This window comes from Chinchilla lanigera, unplaced genomic scaffold, assembly GCF_000276665.1.
Source record: "Chinchilla lanigera isolate Chin_1 unplaced genomic scaffold, ChiLan1.0 scaffold00171, whole genome shotgun sequence".
NCBI lineage: Eukaryota > Metazoa > Chordata > Mammalia > Rodentia > Chinchillidae > Chinchilla > Chinchilla lanigera.
Genome location: NW_004955572.1, coordinates 224,560 through 252,369, shown reverse-complemented (window position 1 = coordinate 252,369; position 27,810 = coordinate 224,560). Strand labels below are relative to the sequence as shown.

At 34.3% G+C, this 27,810-nt stretch overlaps 1 pseudogene; it reads right to left on the bottom strand.

Annotated features, from left to right (window-relative positions):
* Positions 1 to 27,810, bottom strand: part of LOC102008040 — a 58,384-nt pseudogene that overhangs the window by 29,788 nt on the left and 786 nt on the right.

Below are 27,810 nucleotides of genomic sequence, written 5' to 3'. Positions count from 1 at the left end.
AAAAAAACAATACAAAGAATTAATGAATCAAAGAGTTGGTTCTTTGAGAGAATAAATAAAATAGAGAAACACCTAGCCAAACTTTTCAAAAAAAGGAAAGAAAACCTGTCAATAAGGAATGAAAGGGTTGAAATCATTAAAGATCCTGAAGAAATTCAGAAAATCATCAATACCTACTTTGGAAATCTTTACTCTCATAAGATGGAAAATGCAGAGGAAATGGCCAGATTCCTAGATACATATGAATTAACAAAGCTGAATGAAGAAGATATAAAAATCCTGAATAACTCAATATCAGCCAGTGAAATTGAGAATGTAATGAAAAACTTACCATTGAAGAAGAGCCCAGATCCCTATAGATTCACAGCTGAATTCTACAAGCAATTTATGGAAGATTTAACACCAATGCTTCTCAAACTCTTTAATGAAATTGAAAGGGAAGGATTTCTCCCCAACTCATTCCTGGAGGCAAATATTATCGGGATACCAAAACCTGAGAAAGACCCAAACAAGAAAGTGAACTACAGACCAATCTCCCTAATGAATATAGATGCAAAAATCTCAATAAAATACTAGCAAACAGACTACAACACGTCATCAAGATTATACACCATGACCAAGAGGAATTAATACCAGGAACGCAGAGATGGTTCAATATACACAAATCAATCAATGTAATACACCACGTCAATAGAGCCAAGGACAAAAATCACATGATCATCTCCATCGATGCAGAAAAATCCTTTGATAAAGTCCAACACTCATTCATGTTGAAAACCCTACAGAAAATAGGAATAGATGGCCTTTACCTCAATCTGATCAAAGGTATCTATGATAAACCAAGAGCTAACATCATAATAAATGGTCAAAAATTGAAAGCTGTCACTTTAAAATTAGGAATAAGACAAAGATGTCCACTATCACCACTCTTATTCAATATAGTTCTGGAAATATTGGCTAGAGCAATTAGACAAGAGAGAGAAATAAAAGGAATAAGGATAGGAAAGGAAGAAGTGAAATCATCATTATTCGCAGATGAGATGACACTCTACATAGAAGACCCCAAAAACTCCACCAAAAGGCTAACGGATTTTAATAACTTAATTTAGTAGCACAGCTGGATAGAAAGTTGACACTCAAAAGTCCATAGCACATTCCTGTACACAAGTAACAAACAGACTGAGACAGAAATTAGGGAAACCAAACGTTTCACAATAGCATCTAAAAAGATGAAAGTCTTAGGAATCAATCTAACAAAAGTACGTAAAAGATGTATACAGCGAAAATATAGTACTCTGAAAGAAGAGATCAAGGAAGATATCAGAAAATGGAAAGATATTCCTTGCTCATGGATAAGAAGAGGCAACATTGTGAAAATGGCCATACTCCCAAAATATTTGTACAGATTCAGTGCAATCCCAGTTAAAATACCATTAGTATACCTCACAGAACTAGAGAAAACATGCTTGAAAATTCATCTGGAACCAGAAGAGGCCTAGAATAGCAAAAGCAATTCTGGGCAACAAAGTAAAGGCAGGAGGCATCACAATTCCTGACTTGAAATTGTACTACAAAGCTACTGTGATAAAATCAACATGGTACTGGCACAACAACAGACCTGAAGATCAATGGAACAGACTAGAAGATGCAGAAACAACTAAAACACACTCAGGCACCTTATCTTCAACAAAGGGGCCAAACATGTTAAATGGAAGGAAGATAGCCTCTTTAATAAATGGTGCTGGAAAAACTGGCTTTCCACATGCCAAAGACTAAAACTAGACGCATGTCTTTCACTGTGAACTAAATTAAAGTGAAAATGGATCAAAGATCTGAATATTAAAACAGAATTTATTGGAAGAGAAAGTAGGTAAAAATCTTGACGACATAAGGGTAGGCAGAGAGTACATGAACGAAAACCATCTGCACGGGAAATATTTCAAAGAATCAACAATTGGGATCTCAACTTATCGAAAAATTTTTGCACATCTAAAGAAATCACCAATAATGTAAAAAGAAAACCCATGAATTGGGAAAAAATTTTAGCCAACTCCCCCTTAGACAAAGGACTTCTATCTAAGACATATAAAGAATTAAACAAAATCAAGACCCACAAATTCAAAGACCCAATCCAAAAATGGGCATCTGAGATGAATACACACTTCTCTAACGAAGAGACACTAATGGTGAATAAATACATAAAAAAATGTTCAAAGTTGTTAGTCATTTGAGAAATGCAAATTAAAACAACACTGAGATTCCATTTCACCTCAAAAAGGATGGCTATCATCAAGAAATCAACCAATAACAAATGCTGGAGTGGTTGTGGGGAGAAAGGAACCCTTCTCCACTGCTGGTGGGAGTGTAGATTGGTGAAACCACTGTGGAAATCAATTTGGAGATTCCTCAGAAAACTAGGATTGGAAGTCCCATTTAACCCAGCTATTCTTCCTCTGGGTATTTTCCCAGAAGAATTAAAGACATTATACCACAGCGATATATGTGCACCCATGTTTATAGCAGCACAATTTGCTATAGCTAAATCTTGGAAACAACCCAGATGCCCATCCACTGTGGAATGGATAAAAAAGTTGTGGTATTTTTATACAATGGAGTATTACTCAGGTATTGAAAAAGATAAACTCGAGAGTTTTGTAGGTAAATGGATACAACTAGAGACCATACTCTTAATTGAAATAAATCAGACCAAAATGTGTAAACAGCATATTGTCTCGTTGGTGTAGGAATATGAAAGACTAGATCAAACTCAAAATGTACAATAGATGATAGGAAAGGGAAAGAAATTGCTCAAAGGAAGGAATGACTGGGTTGAGGGAGAGAAGAAAAAATAAAGAAGGAAGGCAAAAAGTATATATATATACTGCGATGACTGTATTGCTGTTGTCTGATGGTGTATTGAAATGAACAGTTAATGCTCACAATTTTTCATGTTCTGACCGACTTTACATGCTTGTGTCTGGTGGTCTGAGCAACCGATTTGAAGGGAACAATATGCAGTGGAATTACAATGGTGAACTGCTACCATCTTGTCTAGTGAAACTCTATATTATCTCTAATGTTTTACTGAAGAATTATTTTCTTATTCTCTTTAAAGGTTTGAGTAATCTTTCATTCTTACATCTGATAATCTGAGCAGTGTAGTTGAGGATAGTGAAATGCAATGTAACAACCACTGTTGATTTGTATTCATTTATCTTGAGACCCTGTATCACTTTGAATGTTCTTGCTTTGATTTGTTTATGTTCATGACACTGGTATGCTGCTACTGTTCTATTTTTTGTTTGTTTGTGTCTCATGTACTATTCTCTTTAAAATAAAAAAAAATAAATAAAAAAGAAAGAGTAAGGAAACTGCCCAAATGAGGTTTCTTCTAACACAGGAAATGGCCCTGCTAGGGCACAGAAACTGAGACAGTCTGATCCTAAGTTTCCTACTCTTCCCATTTTACCGTGTTTTCTCTCAACTCATGCTGGGGGAACAAGTGTTAACAGCCTGAAGAAAATTGGCAGGATAAGATGGAATGGCTAAAGTTGAATTGTAAGATAATGTAATAGTTTGATAGAATAGACTACTTTGTAAAAAGTATTTTTCTGTAACATTCTTCAAAGAATACAACCAATTACTCTGCTTATGCATAAAAATAGAGAAGCTTGGTGAGGCTTTGGAAATCTTTTCAAATTAAGGCCAACAGTATGTTGCTGATGTTTCTGCTCCTATTGAGCCTTGCATAATAAACACCTTGTGAAAGTAGTTTAAGTATCTCAAGCACACTTGGCTTAGATTGTCTTCCATCCTTTAAAATGTAGACACACATCATCCACATACATACGTACACACACATCATACTCATATTCATTAAAGGTCTGACAATTGTAATGGAGTCAGATGTTGGGGTTTAATAGGATATTCCATTTTGTGCCTCTAATCCCTGTGTCAAGAATAGTTCAATGTTATGAAAAGTGAAGGCAAATGTGTGCTGTGTACGCTGTCAAGAGAATACCAAACTGCTGAAACGCTGATATGTTTTCCCGACTTCTAATCTGCCCTTACTTTGATCCACCTTCTTATTAATTCTTAAAATTTTCATATACATTTCAAGACATTTTTTCCTTGAACCTAATCAGTTTCTCATTTACAATTTGAAAACAAAGAGACATTACAGTCTGAAATATCCTCATGCCGGTGCTTACACACACACACACACACACACACACACACACACACACACAACCTGAATAACCAGATTAATTCCACCACTTTTGATTAATAATGGTAGTTATATTTCACTGATTCTTGAACATTTCTTTGTCAGATAAGCATCTGACAAAGCAAGCTCTCCTTGAAAGCATTTTGCTTTCCATCTCTTGATTTTCACGATATTACTAGATATCTGGAATATCATGGGAGATCAGTCAATATTTGTGGAAGATGAAATTATTATGTTGAGAAAGTACCAGAAAAGATGTAGAGTGAATATTTTTAAATAAAATCTTGATTTTGAGCAACCACTTCTGAGTTCAGTAATGAATGCCTCTGTATGCTCCATGTAAGGGACTCTTGGCCTACCTCTGATTTCACCAGCTTTCACGGTGGACAATTTCACAGTTCAGACAAGTGATTTTCAGGCAGATTTTCTACCCCAACCTTGAACAGTGTGAGGTCTTTCTTTTGTGATTCTGTAGCCAGCTTAGTTCTTAAACAAAGGCAGTGCAGACTATTGGAGCATGAAAGTTATTGACTAAATCTTCCACCTGTCTTTTCAGGTAGATTATTCTTGGAGACATTTTGTATGCTTCTTAGCAAACCTCAGGAAATTTGAGCCAATAATGTTCAGAGTAGTGACTTTAAAAATGTACTTTTATATTGCATTTTCTTCTGTCATAGTCTTTCTACTCTCACACTTTTTCTAGGATCACAGACCAAATATCCTACCTTCACCCAAGCTCTGTTTTCAGGGGAATTTAAAACAAGTTCAAACAGATCACTCTTAAAATCTGTTAAGACCACTTATTAGTTATGTAGCATTAGAAAACTTCCTAATTTCTCTAAAAATCAGTTTGTTTAACTTATACACTATTTTTAAATAGTCAGTGAGTATAACAATAATATACAACTTACACAGTTTTGGAACATTTAAGTGGAGTAATTTATATAAAATGCTTAGCACAGTGCCTGGCCCATAGGAAATGATCAGTAAAATGATGGTTTTTAAGTGCCATAAAGCCTTTAACTAAATTGTTTATGTATTGGAAATAATTATATATTAATTAAAGGTCTATATTAATTATATTTTAAGTAATTATGTGATTATAATTAGACATAAAAGAGGTCCTTTTACATTAACATGTGATTGGCAAAAGGGACTCACAAAGGTGTTCACACCTTAGTCCTTGGAACCTGAGAATATGTTATGTTCTGTGATGAAAGAGAACACAAATAAAATTAAGTCAAGGACCTTCACATGGGAAGATTATCCTAGGTCAGAGAAGGTGAATCTTTTAGAGGTGAATGCCCAGACTGCAACCCAGTAAGCACTTACCTATCACAAAGTGCCAACACTGCAATTAAACCTGAATACTGAGGTTTTAATTTAGAAAAAACAAAAACAAAAACAAAAAAAAACTCGTACATTAACATCTTTTGCCTGAAAAGGAAAACAGACAACACACATGCAATAGGTTCCCAACCACTGTCCTAGGTTATCCTGATGGCCTCCACTGACTCACATGAGCCCTTAAAGGAAACAGTATTCTCTAGTTAGTGTTGGAGAGACACTACAGAAAAGCCAACAAGACCAACAAAAGTTAGAGGGATTTGACAGGTACATTACTTGTTTAGAAACAGAGAAGGCTGTGTGAAAAGACCAAAAGTCAATAAGGGAATGGGGACAGTTGTGAGGAATTGTGTTCTATCACCAACCAAAATGAGCCTGGAAGCAGATTTTTCCTAGTTGTTTAAAAGAGCCCAGCCTAACCAACAGCTTTACTCTGGCACTAAGCCTCAACAAAAACTAGCTGAGCCACAGGTGTTTGAATCTTTACCCATGGAAGCTGTGAGACCATACATTGTAGTGTTAGGCTTCCAAATTTGTGATTGCTTATACAGCAATAGAAAATTAATATGGTAACATGTTACCTTTACCAAAATTGTGCAGATCATAAAGCAACCCTGATTTAATTTCTGGGTAAAAATACTATAAATCAAATTTTGTCCTGCAAAGCAATAAATTCAGAAATAATAGTAAATGTAGATCAGAAAATGCTTCAAAATATTAGCAATAAACAAAACACTCTCCTTAAATGAAGGAATTCAAAGAGAAAGGCCAAATCCTATTTACAGAACTTTTTAGAAGGGCTAATGAAGAATGAGGATGTAACATGCTAAAACATTTGGAATAAACAAAAGATGTATTACAAAGACAAAGTTCTTAAATATTTTCATGAAACAATAAAAAACAAATGGTTTTATAATGTCAATGCAAAGAAAATAATAAAGTAAATGTAAACTATAAAGAATAAAGATGTTAAGATTTAAAATAAATAAAGTTGAAAGAAAAATAGACAGTAGATATGAATGACTTGTTCATTATCTTTTTTTTTTTTTTTTTTTTTTTTTTGGTTTTTCTCCGGTACCGGGAACCGAACTCATGACCTTGCACTTGCCAGGCAGGTGCTTTGCTGCTGAGCTAAATCCCCAGCCCAATTGTTCATTATCTTGATACATAATAGAAGAATATTATTGTAGTGGCACATGCTTCTGTAATCCCAGCTGACAGTCTGAAATGGGAGGATTTCCAGTTCAAGATCAGCCTGGGTCAAAGGCAAAAGAAAATTAAATTTTATAAACTCACAGAAAAATGCTAGTTTTGATTGTCAATAAAATGAGAAAGAAAATAGAAATGTATAATATATAGAGTAAAGAAGAATAATAGATAAAAAATTTAAGATAATAGATTGGCTATCACCTTGCTAATAAATTTGAAAATCTGAGTGAAATGCTTTTATATTCATATAATAATTTCTAAAATAGATTTAAAAAGACTTCAGACTTTGAAGAGAGCATGGCATCTAGCATCTGTAAAAGAAAGGATCTTGCAAAATCAACAAGGATCCAGGGAAAGTCAATTCAACAGCTCCAAGATGAGGCAAAGAGAAATAGTGTCTGACTTATAGGAGTCAATGAAACAGCAGGAGGCAACACAACTGACATAAAAAGAATATTTACAGAAATACTAGCGGAAAATTTCCCAAGCATGGAAACAGAACCTGATATACAGTTAAATGAGGCATATAGAACTCCAACCAACCACAACCAAAATAAAACTGTAGGCAGACATATACGAGTCAGGTTCCCAGATCTTCAGCAAAAGAACAGAATATTAAAAGCTGCTAGAGAAGAGAAACACATTATCTATAAAGGAAAGCCCATCAGAATCACAACAGAATTCTCAGCACAAACCATTTAATCAATCAGAGCTTGGAGTGAAGTATTACACTTCCTGACACAGAAGAGCTTCGAACCAAGAATGATGTACACTGTCAAACTATCCCTCAAATTCAATGGAGATATAAAATATTTCCACGACAAAGAACAATTGAAGAACTTCATGAGTACCAAACCAGCATTACAAAGAGTACTAAAAGATATTCTAGACAGAGAAAAATCTGACCACAATTTCAACAACAAAAGTAGAAATGAAACGCAAGAAGAGCAAGCAAGTAAACAGGTAGAAAAAGTAGGACATCAACACAGGTAAATAACATGACAATGATAAATCAACACATATTGGTGATAACTATAAATGTAAATAGCATCAATTCTCCAGTCAAAAGAAACAGACTGGCAGATTGGATTAAAAACCAAAATCCAACAATATGCTTATACAGGACACACATTTTAATCAAAAGGAAATCCATAGACTAAAAGTCAAAGGATGGAAAACAATGCTCCATGGAACAGGAACCCAGAAAAAAGCAAGCATAGCTATTCTGTTTGCAGAGAATGTAAACTTTAAACTGACAATAATCAAAAGAGATAAAGAGGTCAGTACATACTTGCCAGGGGAAAACTGCAAGAGGATGAGATAACAACCATAAACATGTATGCCCCAAATATCGGAGCTCCAAATTATATAAGATAAATCTTAACAGGCATGAAAACCCATATAATTAATAACACTATTGTAACAGGGGATGACAACACCCCACTGACACAAACAGATAGGTCAACTGGACAAAAAATCAGCAAGGAAATAACAGATATGAACCAAAACTGCAAACAAATGGTCTTAGTAGATGTACAGAGAGTGTTCCAAACCATGGCATCAGAATACGCATTTTTCTCAGCTGCACATGGGTCTTTCTCTAAAATAGACCACATTCTAGCCTGTAGAGCATACCTTCCAAATGCAAAAGAATTGAAATTATCCCATGCATATTATCTGACCACAGTGCAATGATATTGGAAATTAACAACAAAAGAAACTTCAAAAACTTCAGAAATACTTGGAAATTAAACAACAACCTCCTGAACAACCAATTAGTCACAGAAGAAATTAAAGAGAAAATTAAAAAATACCTACAAATAAATGAAAATGTAAATAAAAGTTACCAGAATCTATGGAATGCAATGAAATCAGTCCTTAGAGGGAAATTTATAGTGGTGAATTCACACATCAGGAAAAGAGAAAGAGAACAAATAAATAGCCTAATACCACATCTTAAACTTTTAGAAAAAGAAGAACAAGTCAGGCCCAAAGCCCAAAGAAGGGAGGAGAATATAAAAATCAGGGCAGAAATTAATGTGATTGAGGCAAAGAAAACCCTCCAAAAAAGAAATGTATGAAAAAGTTGGTTCTTTCAAAGAATAAATGAAATCGATAAACTCCTAGCCAACCTTATCAAGAAAAGGAAGGAAGGAACTCAGATTCATGCAATAAGGAATGAAAGGTTGAAATTACTACAGACTCCACAGAAATTCAGAAGATCATTAATGCCTACTTTGAAAATCTTTACTCCTGTAGGATAGAAAACTCAGAAGAAATGGACAGATTCCTAGATATGTACGAATTGCCAAGGTTGAGTCAAGAAGATATCAAATTCCTGAACAACCCAGTATCAATTAATGAGATTGAAAAAGTGATTAAAAACCTACCAACAAAGAAAAACCCTGGCCCTGATGGAGTCACAGCAGAATTGTACAAGAAATTCAGAGAGGATTTAATACCAACACTCCTCAAAGTCTTCAATAAAATTGAAAAGGAAGCAATTCTCCCTAACTCATTTCTGGAGGCAAGCATCATAGCAACACCAAAATCCGAGAAAGACCCAACCAAGAAAGAGAACTACAGGAATATAGATGCAAAGATACCCAATAAGATACGAGCAAATAGAATGCAGCAAATTATGAAGAAAATCACACATCTCGAACAAGTTGGATTCATTCCAGGAATGCAGGCTTGGTTCCATATTCGCAAATCTATAAATGTTATATGCCATATCAATGGAGCCAAAGACAAAAACCATATGATCATCTCAATAGATGCAGAAAAAGCTTTTCACAAGTCCAACATGCATTCATGATAAAAACTCCACAGAAATTAGGAATAGATGGTCTTTATCTTAACCTGATCGAAGCCATCTATGACAATCCAACAGCCACCATCATTCAAAATGAACAAAAAAATGAAAGCTTTTACTTTAAAATAGAGAACAAGACAAGGATGTCTGCTATCACCACCTATTCAATATAGTTCTGGAACCGTTAGCCGGAGCAATTGGACAAGAGAGAGAAACAAAAGGAAGAAGGATAGGAAAGGGAAAAGTGAAACTATCACTACATGCAGATGACATGATACTTTACACGGAAGACCCCAAAAACTCCACAAGAAGACTCCTTGAATTAATCAACAATTTCAGCAGTGTAGCTGGAGACAAAGGCAACACCCAAAAATCAACAACATTCCTCTACAAAAACAACAAACAGACTGAGAGAGAAATTAAGGAAACCGTACCTTTCACAATAACATCCAAGACATTGAAATATTTAGGAATCAATCTAACAGAAGAAGTAAAAGATCTCTTCAATGAAAACTACACTACTCTGAAAAAAGAGATCGAAGAGGATTTCAGTAAATGGAAAAATATTCTTTGCCCATGGATAGGAAGAACCAACACTGTGAAAATGGCCATACTCCCAAAACTGCTGTACAGATTCAATGCAATTCCCATTCAACTACCATTAGCATACCTAACAGATCTAGAGAAAACATGCCTTCAATTCATCTGGAACGAGAAGAGACCCAGAATAGCTAAAGTAATCTCAGGCAACAAGGACAAGTCAGGTGGAATCACGATGTCGGACCTGAAATTATACTACAAAGCTACTGTCATAAAATCAACCTGGTACTGGCTAAAAAACAGACTTGAGGATCAATGGAACTGACTGGAAGAAACAGGCACAACCAAAAATGCACTCACCTACCTAATCTTTGATAAAGGGGCAAAATAAACTCACTGGAAGAACGATGGCCTCTTTAATAAATGGTACTGGAAAAATTGGATTGCCACCTGCCAAAGACTGAAAATAGATCCAAGTGTATCACCATGCACCAAACTCAAGTTAAAATGGATCACAGATCTCAATATTAAAACAGAAACACTAAATCTATTGGAAGAGAATGTAAGTAAAATCCTTGAAGACATAGGGGTAGGCAGAGAGTTCATGAACAAAAACCAAACTGCAGGTGAAACACTTCAAAGAATCAACAACTGAGATCTCATCCTACTGAAAAGTTTCTGCACATCTAAAGAAATCACCAGCAGAGTAAAAAGAAAACCCACAAACTTTGAAAAAATTTTAGCTGACACTCTGTCAGACCAAGGGCTTCTATGTAGAATATATAACACATTAAGAAATATCAGCCCCCCCCAAATTCAAAGACCCAATTCAAAAATAGGCAGCAGAGATGAATACATACTTCTCAGATAATGAAATACAAATGGCAAATAAATAAATGACAAAATGTTCAACATCTTTAGTCATTTGAGAAATGCAAATTCAAACAACTTTGACATTACTCGTTACCCCAATAAGAATGGCTAGCATTAAGAAATCAACCAATACCAAATGCTGGCGAGGCTGTGGCGAAATAGGAACCCTTCTCCATTGCTGGTGGTAGTTCAGACTGGTGAAACCACTGTGGAAATCAGTTTGGAGTTTCCTCAGAAAACTAGGACTCGAGGTCCCATTCAACCCAGCTATTCCCCTCCTGGGTATTTTCCCAGAAGATCTAAAAATGTTGTATCACAGTGATACATGTGCACCTCTGTTCATAGCAGCACAATTTGTAATTGATGAATTGTGGAAGCAACCCAAATGTTCATCCACCAATGATTGAATAATAAAATTGTGGTACTTTTATAAAATGGAATATTACTCAGCTGTAAAGAAAGATAAACTCGAGGCTTTTATAGGTAAATGGTCACAACTACAGACCATACACATAAGTGAAATAAATCACACCTGCATGTGCACGCACTGCATTGTCTCACTAGTGTAAAACCTGAAAAAGTTAATAGAAACGCTGAGGTATGATCAGCATTGTGAAATGATAGGAAAACGCTCAAGGTAAAGGGCAACTATGATGCAGGAAAAGAGAAAGGAAAAAAGGAGAAATTTTGTATGTATGTATATACAGGATAGTTAACATAGTTGATTTACTGTCTTCTATTTCCTTGCTGAAAGGAACTGTCAATGAGTCCTTGACTGATCAATATTGTATGTTTCTATTTGTTTTCATGGGGAAACACTTTGAAGATATCAATATGTAATACAACAAGCATTGTTAATTTCCTACCACTTTGTTTGTAACTCTGTATTGTCTGTACTCTTCTTTTGCTAAGTTGTAAAATGTTGTCTGTCTGTTAATGTTTTCCTCCTTTTATTTTTAAAATAAAAAAAATAGTTCTGATGTTATTTATAATTTGTCAGATTACAAAGCAAAAAGGAAACTTTGTTATATGAAGCCAGCAGTAGGTTGGCAAATCATGAAAGGCTTAAAAATAAAAAGAAGAAAAAGGGAAACAAATTTTACTACTCAATACAATTTTGCACATCTGAACTATGTTATAAGTAAAATAATCTGTCAGTAAAATCAAATAAAACACTAACAGAAATGTTTAATTCTAAAAGTATAAGTTGGTTCAATATTAGGAAATCAAAAAGCATTTACAATAGTAATAACCAGAAGGAAAATAAAATGTATGATCATTTAACAGTTGCCTAAAACAATTAAACACAACATTTACTACTCATAAAACAATAAAATAAACTACAAATTTGATTCATTAAAGTAGCATCCAGCATAATATCTAATAGCACTATAACCATTTCTAGTCTGACCAGAGTAAATTCAGTAGTCCCAGAAAACACAAATGTTGCATAAGTAACTATTATTATTATTTATCCTTTTCTGAAATTTCTGCCTAAAATAATTATATAAGATGATACAATTAAAAGTAAAGATGTTTTAAAGTGCCAAATTATTATATACTGATGACTTACCATATATCGAGAAAAACTAGGAGTAATTGCAAAACAAAACAAAGAAAACACACATGACCATTCAGTAACTTAGTTGGCTACTGCTATGGACTAAGCTGCAATCTCTCAAGTTTGTATTTTGAATCTTTACCTTCAGTGTCAAGACTCTATTTGGAGATAGGGTCTATGAGAATGAAATTAAGTTCGTGCACTGTCCTAAGAATAGAGCCCTGACATGATAAGTTTAGGGTCCTTAAAAGAAAGACAACAGAGAACACATCCCCTCTATCTATGCATATACAGAGAAGCTATATGAGAATTCACACAGATGGGAGGTATGTAAAACAAGGGAAAAGGGCCTCAGAATGAAATCTACCTTGCCAGTACCTTGAGTTTGGATTTCCCAGGCTCCAGAACTGTTTTTCTGTTTTTCAAGTCACCTACTCTATAGTATTTGTTATAGTAGCTAGATCTGACTAGTATAGCTACCCATTTTAATAGACAAAATAGGTAAAAATTCCAAATACTCCATACATGCTTATATATTTGTCATCAAATATATAAAAATATATATATAATTTTGTGTTTCTGAAATATTTTATTAAATATTTTAAAACACAGTTTGGTTGGACAAATACTTATGAAATAATAGAATGAAATCAAATTATAAATAATAATTGTGTAGATAAAATATAAAAGCAAAAATATGTGCTTACATATATAAATGGAACCCTATTTATAATAGCTATAAATACATTGAAATATTTAATGAACAACTAATAATTAGAACTCATAATAAATAAAACTATCAAAATTATGTGAGAGACCTAGAAGAGACCAATAAAGAGATATACTCTTTCTCAAAGTGTAAAAATATAAACTCCCTCTAAATTAATTAATAGACAAATACAATCTCAAACAGAATTCCTGTGAGAAGCCCTTTCATAACTTGGAAAATGATTTGTTTATCTGAAAGTGTAAACAAAGAATAGTAGGTAGAAAGTCTCTGAAAAGGATTAGTAGAAACAGCATGGCCTTATTAAATGTGTAAACCAATCATAATTCTGTACAGAAATTTTAAAAAACTTCATTGCTGGCAGATATATAAAGCAAATTAGAAATTTCAGATATGCTATCATGTTCATTAAGGATTCAGTGTCTAGTGAAATATGACATTAGAACTGTCCAGTTGAGAATAGTATTTAAGGGTTAGGGATGTAGTTCAGTGGCACAGTGCCTGCCTGACAAGTGTAAGGCCATGAATTTGATTCCTGGTACAAATAAATAAATCGAATAATATTTAAGCAAGGGTTTTGGGGTCAGTCAACCTTGAGTTCAAACCGTTACTCTCCAGTTTACCAGGTGTGTGACTTCACCAGTGTACTCAATCTCTGAATATTAGTTTCATCATCTGTATAATGGGATAGTAATATATTCTAATGAAATAATGTATGCTTCCATCACATAGTAAATTATGAATCAATAACAGTTTTTAAATCCCTGTTTTACTCCTTACATCAAATTAAATTACAGATGGATTAAAAGTTCATGTATATAACAAGTAAAGAAAATAGGCATGAAAATATAAATGATTAGATATATTGTTATTGGCAATTAGAAATCATAAATAAAAAGTTGTATAGTGGTATAAAAAATAAATTCTATACACTGAAAGTTAAATAACTATATGTAAAGATGAAAGACAACAACAAAGTTGGGAGGCTGGGGGGATAGCTCAGTGGTGGAGTAGTTGCCTAGCATGGTGAGATCTTGAGACTTATCTCAAGCCCCTAAAAAAAAATTGGGAAAAGGACATGTAACATGTATGCCAATATAAGAATCTCCAAAGAGTAAAAGGGAAAAATAAGATTTAAAAGAAATATGCAAATGATGGGTTTCTCAATCAAAGGATATTCAAGACTGAAGAGTGGTGAGAGAACAGTTTTGATGCTGATGGAGGCAGGAGGTGAAGAACAAAAAGTTCTGTTTGGGGCTAATTTAGAATATGATCTGCCTATTAGACATGCAAGAAAGATGTTAGGGAGGGTTTAGTTATCCTGTGTTTCCGTTTGAATCATCTTCCTCCTTGTTTCTTTCAGATAACATCGAGGCTATCTCCAATGTCACTCCTTCAGAGAAACCTACGTTGATCTTGCCAGCCTAAGTCAGGTCTCCTACTATATATCTTATTGCACTGTTCTTTTCTTTTTTATTCCTAATCACAATATAGCCACCTAATTCTCTTTGCGAGTACTCTGCAAAATATATGGCTGAAGTCTGAGTTCAGCGTCAAAGGAAGGTGGTGAGTATGGGGAAGATTACAGCCATTACTGGGCCTTGGCATCTAGAATTGATTTTAAGTGTTAAACTCTAGCGCTTGGAAAGCTGATAGGAGGGAGGAAATCAACATCTCATTCTTAGTTAAATTAGGCTGCTCTGAAGATTTAGACATATGAAAATAATGTAGATTCCAGTTATTATAAATCTTAATCACGGAGAAATACAGATGACCAGTTGAAGTGGTGTCAGAAAATTGGAGAATATTTAACAAGTTTGACTTGATACCGAATCCACTGACAAAATAGAACCCTTCAAATTCATCATTCATTGGTTTATTTTTCCCCCCAGAGCTGGCTGAAGATTTAGCTTCTAAATTAGGTGGTATAGAGGATACAAAGATCCCTAATTATGATAATTTTAAGATACAGTTTAAAGGAACTAGTTGCATGGTTGTAATGCATCCTGCTAAAACCACCACAAAACAATTATTTGCTTTTGTGTTAAGTATTTGACTGTTTTATGACTTTTTCATCATTATTTGTGTGTTCCATATGTATTCTGTCTTGGTTTTCATTTTTTGTGAATATTTGTGACCAGTCAGAAGTTTGATAATTATAGAAGCTTTGAAATGGAGTCACAGCAACTGAAACATGGACCTTGTTTGTTAGATAACATCATTTCCAGTTGTAAAGACATGGTGTTATGTCTGTATTTGGCTAATGTCTTCATTAAGGACTTTGAGAAGAAGTTAAATGGCGTGTTAATTAAATATGAAGCGACGTTAAAGGAGAAAGTGTTTTGAACATTACTGAGATTCTAAATAATAACCTCTCTGGGAGAGGTTAAGGATGTAAGCAGGCAAAAAAAGCCAGATTTAACCTATCAAGTAGAAGCAATCATGCAGAGAAAATGATCAAAAATAAGATATTTTAGTCTATGGAGAGTACTGACTGGAAATCAGCCATGCTGTGAGCATTTGGCAGTCACTAGAATAGAATTAGGCTAAATAAAGTTCTTGAGCAAGGAACGAAAAGATTCACACTGAATTTCTAACTTCTGTCTAAAAAACACATTTTACTTTGAAGTTTTGTTCTAAGCATTGGTGTGGCGCATAAAGGACTGCAGGTTTCAGAAACAGACCTCATGATCTGAAAGAGTTTCCTACAGGTTGCAGAAGTGAAACAAACACCCCTACAGCATGGATGATATAAATTATGTACACAAAACAAAATTTAACCAGCATTTCCTCACCTTTGAAGGTGCTTTGGGATAAAGGAAAATGATCAGATTAATCCCCATTTTGAAGTCACGTTGCTCAAGAATCATTTGCTTCAGAACCATATGGAGTGCTTTTTAAAATGCAAGTTTCTGGGCTCCAGTCCAGGCCTACTGAAGCAGAGTCCCTGGACACAGGTACATGGAATCTGCATTTTAAATGAGGGATGTTTTTTCTTTCCCTTTATGTAACAGTGTTTGGAAAACAGTAATTTATGTTATCAGGACAACATGTGAAAAGTGATGAATTAAAGAAATATACAAAATAAGAAGTGTATCACGCTATGGAAAGCTGGTTGTAATGGTCTGGAATGTAAAGGCTAAAATTATCAGGAATTTGCAAGCCTTACACAAAGGAAAGGCATAGATAGCATAACTGTGGTTACTGTGCATGGTGTCATAAAGTGAGCACTGCACAACTCCACGGTACGTCATCTACATAGATTACAGGGTGAGTAACAGCCCTTTGGTTTGTGTAATGAAGTTCTTGAATCAGTGCTGCCAAATGTACCCACTTAATAGTAGTGTCAGTTCTGTTTCAGAGAGAAGTAATTCATTGATTTCTATCACACTCTAAGTGAAAAGACTTGTTTTTCTTGTTTTATGTTCACTGGACTTTATAAATTTGATCTCTAATTATACTGGACTTTATAAATTTGATCTTATCTTCACTGAGATAAGAATGTCATTAGAAATCAGCATATGCTCCATAGTAATATAGTCACATTTTCATCCATAAATAAATCTCCTATTATTTAGACTTGGATGAATCATAGTTTTGTAATGTGCAGAGTTGAGGGCCAAACACTGGTCTGAGAATGTTCCAATAAATTATATCCAGCTAATGAAAGCCACCCTGAAACTATCATCCAGCTTTGCCCTTGTCATGATTACAGCTGCCATACTGTCATATTACATATTTTTTGTGGTGAAGGAAAAAAAATCAGTGTCTAAGTAAATAAGAAAAGCCAGAGACTGCTTGATGAGCCAGAGATTCCATTTAGAATATTTTCTCTCACATGCAATTTTTTTTGCACCTGCAACCAGATTGTAACCTTGAGAAGATCTTATGCACAAAATTAGAGACCACAGTGGAAAATTTACTTCTGAGAGTAGGTCATCAAAAAGAGCATGCTGAGTCCAGATGCAGAGGAAATTAGAACCTTTGTTTGTTCTCTTTTTGAGGACAATTGTACCCTCTGTGAAAATTACATAGCCCCTCCTTACACGGTGTGAGGGGGAAAGAAGCCCATTAACAGAACAAGTAAGAAAGATACTGGAGCACAAAATCAGGATGAGGGCAAAAAATAATTGAGTTTGAAAACTGCTGAGTCATTAGGGCTGACTGTCTAAGAGGAGAAACCAGACAAAGAAAAGTTGTTACCTGACCTAAGAGAGCAGATGGAACCCTGAAATAGTGAACAGGAAAGTGATGGCTTCTTACATACATCTCTTCTCTTAAACATCATCTTTACTTGACACTGATACCCTTTCTATACTCTTCTTCTCTGTCCTACCTTTTACAGCTAAACTCCTTTCTACAAGTTGGTTCTCTAGATTCAGCATCTAGTTCCTCCTAAGCCTCTTAACTCCTAATTTAAATATATTTTATCTGAAGTTTCTTTCCATCATTTTATTAATTTACACTTTTAAAATTCACAAGTGTCATATTAAACTTATATTTCCAGATTCATATCTTATTCCCAATTTATTGCCATCTATGTTTATGTCTCCTTCTATCTCTATCTCTGTCTCTACAGCTATCTCTGTCTATATATGCATATCATCTATATCTATGCCTATACCTATATCTATACATATTTATATCTATACCCATGTCTATCCTTAAATATAACAAAAATATCAACAGGAATAACAAAAGCAAAAAATAACAAGACAAATTATGTTATTTATTGACCATCTAGTCACTATAGCATGTTTTTCTCACATATTGGCTCTTGAGTCTCTCAATAACCCTAAGAAGTTGGTACCATAATTATTATTATAAATATGAGCTAAAATCTTTTGAGAAGTTTCATAATTTGCTCCAGGTTTATATAAAGTAATAAGCAGTAGTCGGAAGTTGAACTCAGGTGCTATAATTGCTTGGCCATTTTTATAAACTGCCCTTCTCTAGACCATATCACTTTAAATTCAACACATCTAAAATTAAATTCTTAAATCCCTATCTCCAAACCTAAGCAATTCTTCTCACTTTCTACATTTCTTTAATGAACTTTCCATTTTCTCATTTCCCAACATTGCTATCTTTAAGCATGAATGATCCAAACAAAGGAGCTTTCAGGATTCTGATTTACCTATGCATGAGAATGTCCATCCAAAAAACTCTACAACCTTTAATGAAGGCTGTGCTTCATTTGGCATAAAACATGGACATGAACAATGTTTTCCTACAAATGAAATTGGATTTTCAATACTTAACCAGATTATGTGACATTTGACAATAGTTATTTTGCTTGTGTTCTCTTTTAGTAACTTTCTAGAGCTCCATCAGACATGTAAACATTAATAATTTGCATGAAGAAAAAACTCCAAACATTTTCTTTTTCCATATAAAAAGTTTATATGAATGAAAAACGCTTCACCTTAAGATATTTCTATTATAAATTAAATAATAGTTTAGTTATTGGTATGGGGGGTTGTTATCACTAAGAACCTTAAAATAATTCATATTAGAAATGTTTTTAATCATCCAAATATATTTTCTCTCTCACATTAGGACATATATAGTTCTTTCACAAAGGCAGATCAACTACCTGTGCATTTGGATGGTTTTTCCATTTTTGTACATATATTTTATTTTTTTAAATTATAAGTACAAGTTTGTAATGTTTATATTCCTTGTGTGGAGTACACACTTGTAAATAACATATTTTAGTTCCCTCTACCATCTTCTTTCAATCTTCTCTCTCACTTCTTCCTCCATCTCCTGATCTCATTCCCATTTGAGAAATATCTATCTCCCTATTTTCGATTATTTATCTTTTATTTTGTTCTTTATTCACAATTTTCTCATATAAGAGAAACCATATGATAGTTAAGCTTGTGTGTCTGATTTATTTCACTTAACATTATGGTTTATGCATCCTACAAATGACTCAAATTTATCTTTCTTTATGGCAGCATAATACTCCATTTCTTGCAAATACCACGTTTTCCTTATCCATTCATCTGTTGATGGACATATAGGGTACTTCCAAATTTTAGCTATTATGAATTGTGCTGTTATACACATGGGTGTGGATATATCACTGTAATAGGATGTCTTCAACTCTTTGGGGAAGACATCTAGAAGGGAAATACCTGGGTGAAAGGGAGTTTCTAGTTTTAGATTTTTCAGCAAACTCCATACTTCATTAGTCATTAGAGAAATGCAAACTAAAGCAACATTAGATACCATTTTACCCCAGAAAGGATGGCTATCAGAGAGAAATCAAGCACTGACAAGTTCTGGCAAGGCTGCAGGGAAAAAGGACCTATTGTGGATATATTTTAGTTTCCAATACATGTCATAGTTACATTCTCATCACTGGGAGACAATTCTTTATACCTATGATTTAAAAGAGGAAAGGTTTCTTTTGTTTTGCAGTTTGTAGAGGTTTTAGTCCATAGTGAGCTGGTTCCAAGACAGGGCAGAATGGCAGAGGAGGCAAAGAAGACTAAGGGAGGGAAGAGGGTGGGTAGATAGACCCTTCTAGGCCATGACCTCAGTGATCCACCTCTTCCAACTAAGTTTCACATTACCATCATGACATGTAGCTTTACCTGACCCATGATCCAAAACCCTACTAATGAACTCACAAGGTTTTATGATATTATAGTTTACATATAAACCATAATAGACTAAGGCAATCTTTATAGTTTAGCACTATTAGAAGAGCATGTTAGAAAAGAAGTGAGCAAGAATGTTACGAACAAGTTAAGAAAAACTCATCTCTGCTTTTGAACTCCAAAAGAGAGCTCATTCACCTACAGTTTTATTCTATTTTGGTTTTGGGTTGTTTTCTTTTTGTCTTTTTTGAGACAGGGTCTTTCTCAGCAGCTCAGGCTGGGCTAGAGCTACTTTGTAGCCCAGGCTGGCCTCGAAACCTCAAGGACCCTCCTGCCTCAAAACTTCCGAGTGCTGGGATTACAGGTGTGATCCACCACGCCTGGCAGGCTACAGTTTTAAAATTACTCCAAATTTTAGCAACAATACCGTTCTATTGTAAAAGGAATTTAAGTAACCATTGGCCAATAGCTTAACATCAAGGTACTTGTTTTGAGAATACCTTCTGACTTTTGGTAATAACTGTACCTTTGCTTGCCTTGTTTTCTATGATAAAATTAGTTCCTACTTTGTACTCCAATAGCTGCATTTAGGTCCTAATTTCCTCCTGTGTTTGATCATTGGCAAGTACTGCAGTTTTTTTGAAATTATATTCTTATACTTTATTAATCTAAGTAAATATTTGTAGATCCTATCACCCAGACTAGAATTTTATTCCCCAAGAGAAGTTTTATGTGATTTCTCTGGTGCCTATGTATCTGCCTGGACTTTGGAACTGCTGCATATGGCCTAGCAAAATGTGCACCGCGAAGTCAGCGGGCAACCATTGTGTAGACTGTAGTGGGAAACCTGCTGTTTAAATACTGCTGAGAATAACATTAAATGCCACCATTTTTAGTCATTAAAATTTCCCAGAAAAAGTCAAATTATTAGAATAAAAAATCACAAAATTGAAGGATTTATGAAATAGCTAGTTATAAAGTTCTGGTTTCCACTCTGATCATTTGCAAGCATATAAACAGATAGGAAGCACTGAAAGCTCACAATATTTTTCTCATATCATTGATGTTCATAAGAAAACTTTTAAATGTATAACATCAGAAAGAAGGGAAAATATATATGTATACACAAGGATAGCGGATAGCTGTACTGCTAATGTCTAATGGTTTATTGAAAGGAACAGTTAATGCTTTATTTTTTAATGCTAATTTTGCATGCTTATATCTGGTAATCTGTACCACTAATTTGAAGATAATAATATGCAATGTAACAACCATTGTTGAATTCCTATCATCTTGTTTGGTGAAACTCCATATTGTTTATAATTTTTTTGTTTTTATTTTTTATTCTCTTTAATGGTTTGATCAATCTTACATTCTTACATCTGGTAATCTGAGCAATGTAGTTGAAGATAACAATATGTAATATAACAACCACTGTTAATTCCTATCACTTTGTTCTGAAACCCTGTATCATTCTTATTGTTTTTGCTTTATTTTGTTTTTGTCTATGTTGTTGGCATTTTGCTCTTGTTCTTTTTTATTCTCTTTAAAATAAAAAAAATTACTAAATTTGCCTTTTATAATCCATATACATATATTGCATTGGGAATATTTTGGAATAAGAATAGAACCTGAAAAGAAATTACATTATTTCTGTAATTTCACTTAATGGAATTGTTGACTTTTCCTCACAGAAAAGAGTTTATTTTGTTTACATATTTAAAATTTTGCTTAGGCTGCTATTACATGGTCATTCTGAAATTTGCTAATTAAAAAAGATGAATACTTGAAATAGTTGTCATGAGTAAGCACATTATCTATACATCAGATAATTATTAATCAAATACTGTGGGTTTTCCAATGAACTCCTTTGGGCAAGAAATGAAGAAATTTTGTAAAAGTGTGTTGAAAATTATTTGTTAAACTGCATCAAATAAAGTTTCCAAAGTGTAGACATAAGTTGAAGAGAATAAGTCAGCAGGTTTGGTGAGCAATCACTGTGTGCTTCTCTGAATTTTAGGAAGTTCATAACAGTGGATCATGGATTTATTACAGATGCCTAGTTATTTCATTACCAACCAAGAGTTCCAAAATATATTTAAGAGCTCTACATCCAATTGATTTTTAGTCTCAGTTAGTTTAAAAACTCATTTCAGTTTTTTTCTTAATACGGTGGTGAAATTCAGGGAACAGGTAGGTGCATCTTCATGGACTATAAAGACAGTAACACACATGGTATCATTTTCTCACCTCATGCAAACTGCCTCATTGACAGAGCATTTGTAATTGCATTGTATTTTTGTAAAGCATTGCTGATCAATATTGGCTAGGAGCACAGATTCGTAGCAAACATTTTGCTCTGAGGCATATAATTGGAACATGTAATTCTCTAGCCTGTTTAATATAAATGATAATCAATATCATCATATCTTTGTTTAAAGTTTATTAAGTGGGATGGGAATCACAAATATCTGAGATTTTTGCTGCTTCAGTGACTAGGCTGAGTACTTTTATCTCTCCAGCCTCCTTCTATAATTCCCCAAAGGCACCTTTATTGTATTATCAAATTCTAGCTAGCTTGCTTCATTGCAGTTTATGATTTTGAAGCAATAGCACACTACGGTAAATTTGATGGTATGGAAAGCAATACCATGAAGTTCTTTCCTTTATTTCTTTGCAACAAAGCAAGGTAAGGGTATTATTTTCACTGCCAAGAAATTTTATTCTGAGTAAACCCTTTTTGTTTTAGTAAGTGGAATTATATCAGAAGAGGATGTTTAGTGCCCAAAGCTAGAGTTCTCCACATTTTATTTGATGATATCCACAGAGGAACAGTTTACTAAGCTATAACAATACTCAGAAACTCCCCTGGGAAGTAAATGACACTGTTGTCCTTGTAATATTTTTTCATAAGTTAAAGTGATCTAATCCACTGGTTAGTGTTATTATACTTAAGCTGGTATAATAAAAAGAATCCAAAATGCACTGGTTGAATTGGGGAGAACTAATTTTCTGTCTCACAGAAAAGTCCCAGGTGGTCAACGGCAAGTAGCTTTGTTCATACGAAGATGATCCGGGAGCTATAGACTGCACTTCTCACATCCCATTGTCCAAAACTTAGTAAGGTGAGCATCCCTAACTTCAGAGATGTGGGAAAAGAGAGTTTCTAGATGACTAGTATGTGGCAAGAAGGGAGGAATGGACATTTAACAGTCTGCCAAATTTGTGTTTTTTAAGGAGGTATTTCTGAACATAGCACACCATATTAAAATATAGAAAAGAAGATTTCTGGATAAGTAGCTCAGTTAAAATTGAGTGGGATATCAATAGAAAATAGAAATTATTGGGTCACTGGATAAGTACAATGATAAAAATAGAAGGAAATCTATTTAATAAATTGGCAAAATAACATGATTTATCTGTCTTTTTTGTATTGATAGCCAAGTAAATTGAAACAGTTGCTGGTGAATGTTACTCAACACTAATGCAATGAGTTAAGAAATTTCTTTGTGACAAGCACTGCACAAGGTATCAGAGATACTATGGAAAATAAGACATTGCTACTGTTCTCCACAATACCATGGCATAGTGTTAGATAATACTGAATTTTTAGAAATAGTCATTTAAAAATTTTTAAAAGTAAACTAGCAAAGAAGCACTTTGGGGGAATGAAGTTCTACTCTTGGTATGCAATTCTCATTAAATTAGTTTTCAAGATTCAAAGTATTCTTAGAGAAATAGATTTTTTTAGCAATAATGTTTGCATTTTCTTGCAAGTCTCCATAGCAATAAAACTCTCAAGAATGACAGAATATATGATTGGGTAACAGAAGACACTTCTAAATGAAAATGATATGTGACAGTGCCACTTTTCATATTTTCATGGGCCTGGTACCTCAATATAATGCATAACTTGACTGTGAGTCAGGAAAACTAGTTCTAACCTTACCCCTATTTTCTTACTTTTGTAATTTGTAAAATGGGCATAACAAATCTTCTACTTTATGTACTTTATGTACTGTGATGTTAAAATAACAGTCAATATATGTGAGAATATTTCACAACTCCTAAAATATTATTTATTTATTGTTTATTATTGCTTGTATTAGTCAGCTTTCCTGTTTCTCAGGAAATACCTGACAGCCAAAATTTAAAGGAGGAAAAGCTTCATTTGCTGAAGTTTCAGGGGTTTTATTCTATGCTTGATTGGCTCCAAGGTAGGAACTTTGTCATGGAAACTTGTGGTGGAGAAAAGCTCTTTAATTTGGCAGCTGGGAAGCAGATCATCAGCGAGATATCTACCAAACAAAGGCACACCCCCAGTGACCCACCTCCAACTAGGTCCCACCTTCTAACCCCAAAATCTGCTGTGGTTATCCGTGGGTTGATACAATGATGAGTATAGAATCTCCATGATCCAATTGCTTTTCAAGTCAAGCTGACAGTTAAGATTAACTATCACATCGCTATGCCAAAACTTTGTGAATGATATTAAGACATTTGTTATCCTAACCATAGAGATAACTTTCATCCTTATTCCTAAATACATCTGATGCCTTTCACAGATTTGATAGGACTTTAAAATAGTGACAGGAGATGAAGGTGAAAGGCAGCTGAAATTATGCAGGCCATAGTAGGGCATTTGAACATTATTCCAACTAAGTCACTGAAACGTTTGAATCAGGAAAATAGTATGATGTGATTCTCATTTTGGAAAGATTTTTTCTGCTCCTTAGAAAATAAACTTTAGGAGTCAAGATTTAAGGTAAAATGTAGACCACTAGGACATGTTTACAGTGGTTCAAGCATAAAAATTGTGGTGGTTTGGGCAGAGTGGTAGCTGTGAGGGTGGAGGATAGGAAAAAATTGGAAATGTTGAAGGTAGAATTGAAGGCATTAACTAATAATAAATCTGTAAGCAAAAATCTTCACTATTGCTGCAGTTCACAGGTGAAATGCCCGAAGTCTTTTGTCTTTCATCTGTGCAGTGCACTATTTTATACAAACAGTTTCCACTTCCTTAGTGTTATATACCACATGAATTATTGGAATATCATGGAAAATTTGCAACAAAGAACATTTCTTTGATTAAATGATGAGTGTGGAGAGTTGCCTATTTGGTTGGCAATTTATCAGGGCTTCTCATTAGACAACACTGGCAGTGGGCCTGATTTGCAAGTTCAACATACACATTATTACAGAAATATAGATGTGTAATTTTACCAAAAATATTTGCCAAATGAATAATTATAATGTTAAATAGACTTCTATAAAAGGATGCAAGAAATCAAGGCCTTATAGATGAAATTTGGTTTTGGTTCAGCTACTAAGTAGATGAAAAAATTAATGAAATTATGTAAGATTCAGAACATAACAGGCTTGAGACAGTCAAAAGTTCCATTTCAAATATGTTTAATTTGCAATGCTTATTGGATGTTCTGTCCTGTGGAAGTTTTAAGCAGTTTATAATATCAGAAATGTTCAAGCATGAGATTTTGGAAGAACATAAAAACATAGGACATGTGTCTCTGTATGTGTGGTGACTGAGACACCTATTCTACATCCAAATAGTGATACCTGAGAAAAAATAGAAAATGTGCATTTGAAACTGAGGAGAGTCAATGCTAATAGAGAGACTTTGGAGCCTTAGCATATGCGCTGAAATTGAAATCATGTGAGTGAATAGTGAACAACATTGGCCACCACCTGACCATCTGGAGGAAAAGTAAGAAGATGATGCAGCATGGAATCTGAGAAATATAAAGGGATGAAAGGATAAGACAATGTCTGGTTGAGAATGATGGCTGGAAAACAGAATGAGGAGTATATTTTTGGAAGGAAGGATTTGCCAAAGATGTCAAATGGTTCTGATGAGACAAGTATGATAATGACTTATTGATTGAATTAAATGAAAGGATTCCCTTGATGTCCTTGGTGAGAGAGGTTATAATTCAAACTGGGAACAGAGAAACCCAATTATATTGAGGTGGCCAGTAAGTGCAGATGAGAAACGTTGATAGCAACTGTAAATTGCCCTTTCAAGAAGTTTGATTGAGACCTGGAAAAAACATAGGGTAGCAGCTAGAGAATATTAAGAAGTTGTGTTTTTAAAATAGGAGAGAGATTGTGCTTACTTAACTGCTCATAAAAAGGACTTAATGGAGATTTTAGATAAAAGAGAGAAAAGGGAATAATCAATTTAATAAATTTACTAAGCAATTAAGAGGTGATAGAATCAAGAGAATACTAGAAATGTAGAAGAAAAGGATGAGTATTAGTGAAAAATTTTTCAGGAAATTGTAATTGGAAAATTCAAATAAGAGAGAAGACATATTATTCCTATTGGCTTCTATTTTCTGTGGCATAGGAGGCAAGTTGGCCTACTGAGAGTGAAGAGAGAGGTGAGAAAGAGAGAGAGAGAGAGGGGTAGGGGGAAAGGGGAGAATGAATATGAGACTCTAAGACAATCCTGTCTTTAGTCATAGTTCTTACATCTACGTTTGGAGAACATCATTTCCAAAAATCTAGTAGTAGCTCTACCTTTGTCAGTTTTTTGGGTTTGTGTTTTTGTTTTTGTTTTATGACTAGACTATTAGAGAAGCTGAGCCAAGAGCTGGTGGACAGATGCCATTGTAAAACTTTTCTCAAGGACTTTTCCTCCTCTCAAGTATATAGGCTGTTAACAAGATATTTTCTTGCAGTAGATCCACAGTAGGCCTGTGAGGGAACATTAAATGCATTAGCAGCTCTGTAACCTTTTACAGGTGACATTTTAACAACTCCTACCTGCTTCTGCATGTCTCTTTCCCATGGTGACCCTATTAGAGACAAGATCTCAGGTGAATAATCATGGTGTCTAACTCTAGGAGGCATTTCTTCTGTTCTCAAATACTGTTTAGCTCTTTTCCATAGTGTCTTGTTTAATATTATATAGTAATGACACCCCAACTGTTCTCAACTTCATTTTCATTTTAGCTCCTGCAAGGCATTAAGGGAACAAATCATCCCTTGGGAAGCTCTGATTCCTTACACAGTACAATGATATATAAATCTCTAACTCATTTTATTTTCCTCAATAATTCCTAATACAAGACAATTTTTGAAAAATTTTACCAAATTCCATATTCCGCTAGTATTTTTGCTTCTACTTTTATACCTCTTGCATATTAGCAAATCTAATTATTCTGCTAGCCTTTGGAATGTTTGTCTTGTTATGATTTGTTTAATCTTCCCTACACTCCATGAATACGTGTGTCCTCTGTAAACTTCCACTAATTATTTAAGGTCAAAAATCCTTTGCGGAATGTCCCTGAACATTTTCTCCAGTTTATTTCATTAACTGGGACTCTAGTTAAATAAAAAACAACCCAAGCTACTTTAAGCTAAACAAAGGAGAAAAAATGAAAGAAGAAATAATTAATTGGTTCATATAGTTTGGAAGTCTTAAGATAGATATCAGTTACTGCTGTATATGGGGTACTGTTACTCTCTGTGCATAAATAGTATTTTCAGGGAGGCTATCTGCTTGTGGCCAAAATGCTGGCCTTATCCTGCCTTAAGCCTATACTTATAGCTTGTAACTCTTGAAAAAGAATTTCTCTCTTCCCCAATGTGTATATAGAAATTTTATGTGTAGAACTCTGGCTACTGATGCTTAAATCATGAACCTATCCATTGGATAACATAACAGGATGTCATAATTGGCAGGGTCTGGATCATGTGTCCATCCATATATTTAGGAAAGGGTCAGGAACTGTGATTAAACAGTCTCATTGGAACCATTTATAGTGTGGGTAAAAAGGCTCCTCCAAGGAAAGACTGATGGTAGATGAAGTTAGCATATCTATTATACATATGATATATTTTACATAATATTCTGCATGCTACTGTCGTATGAAT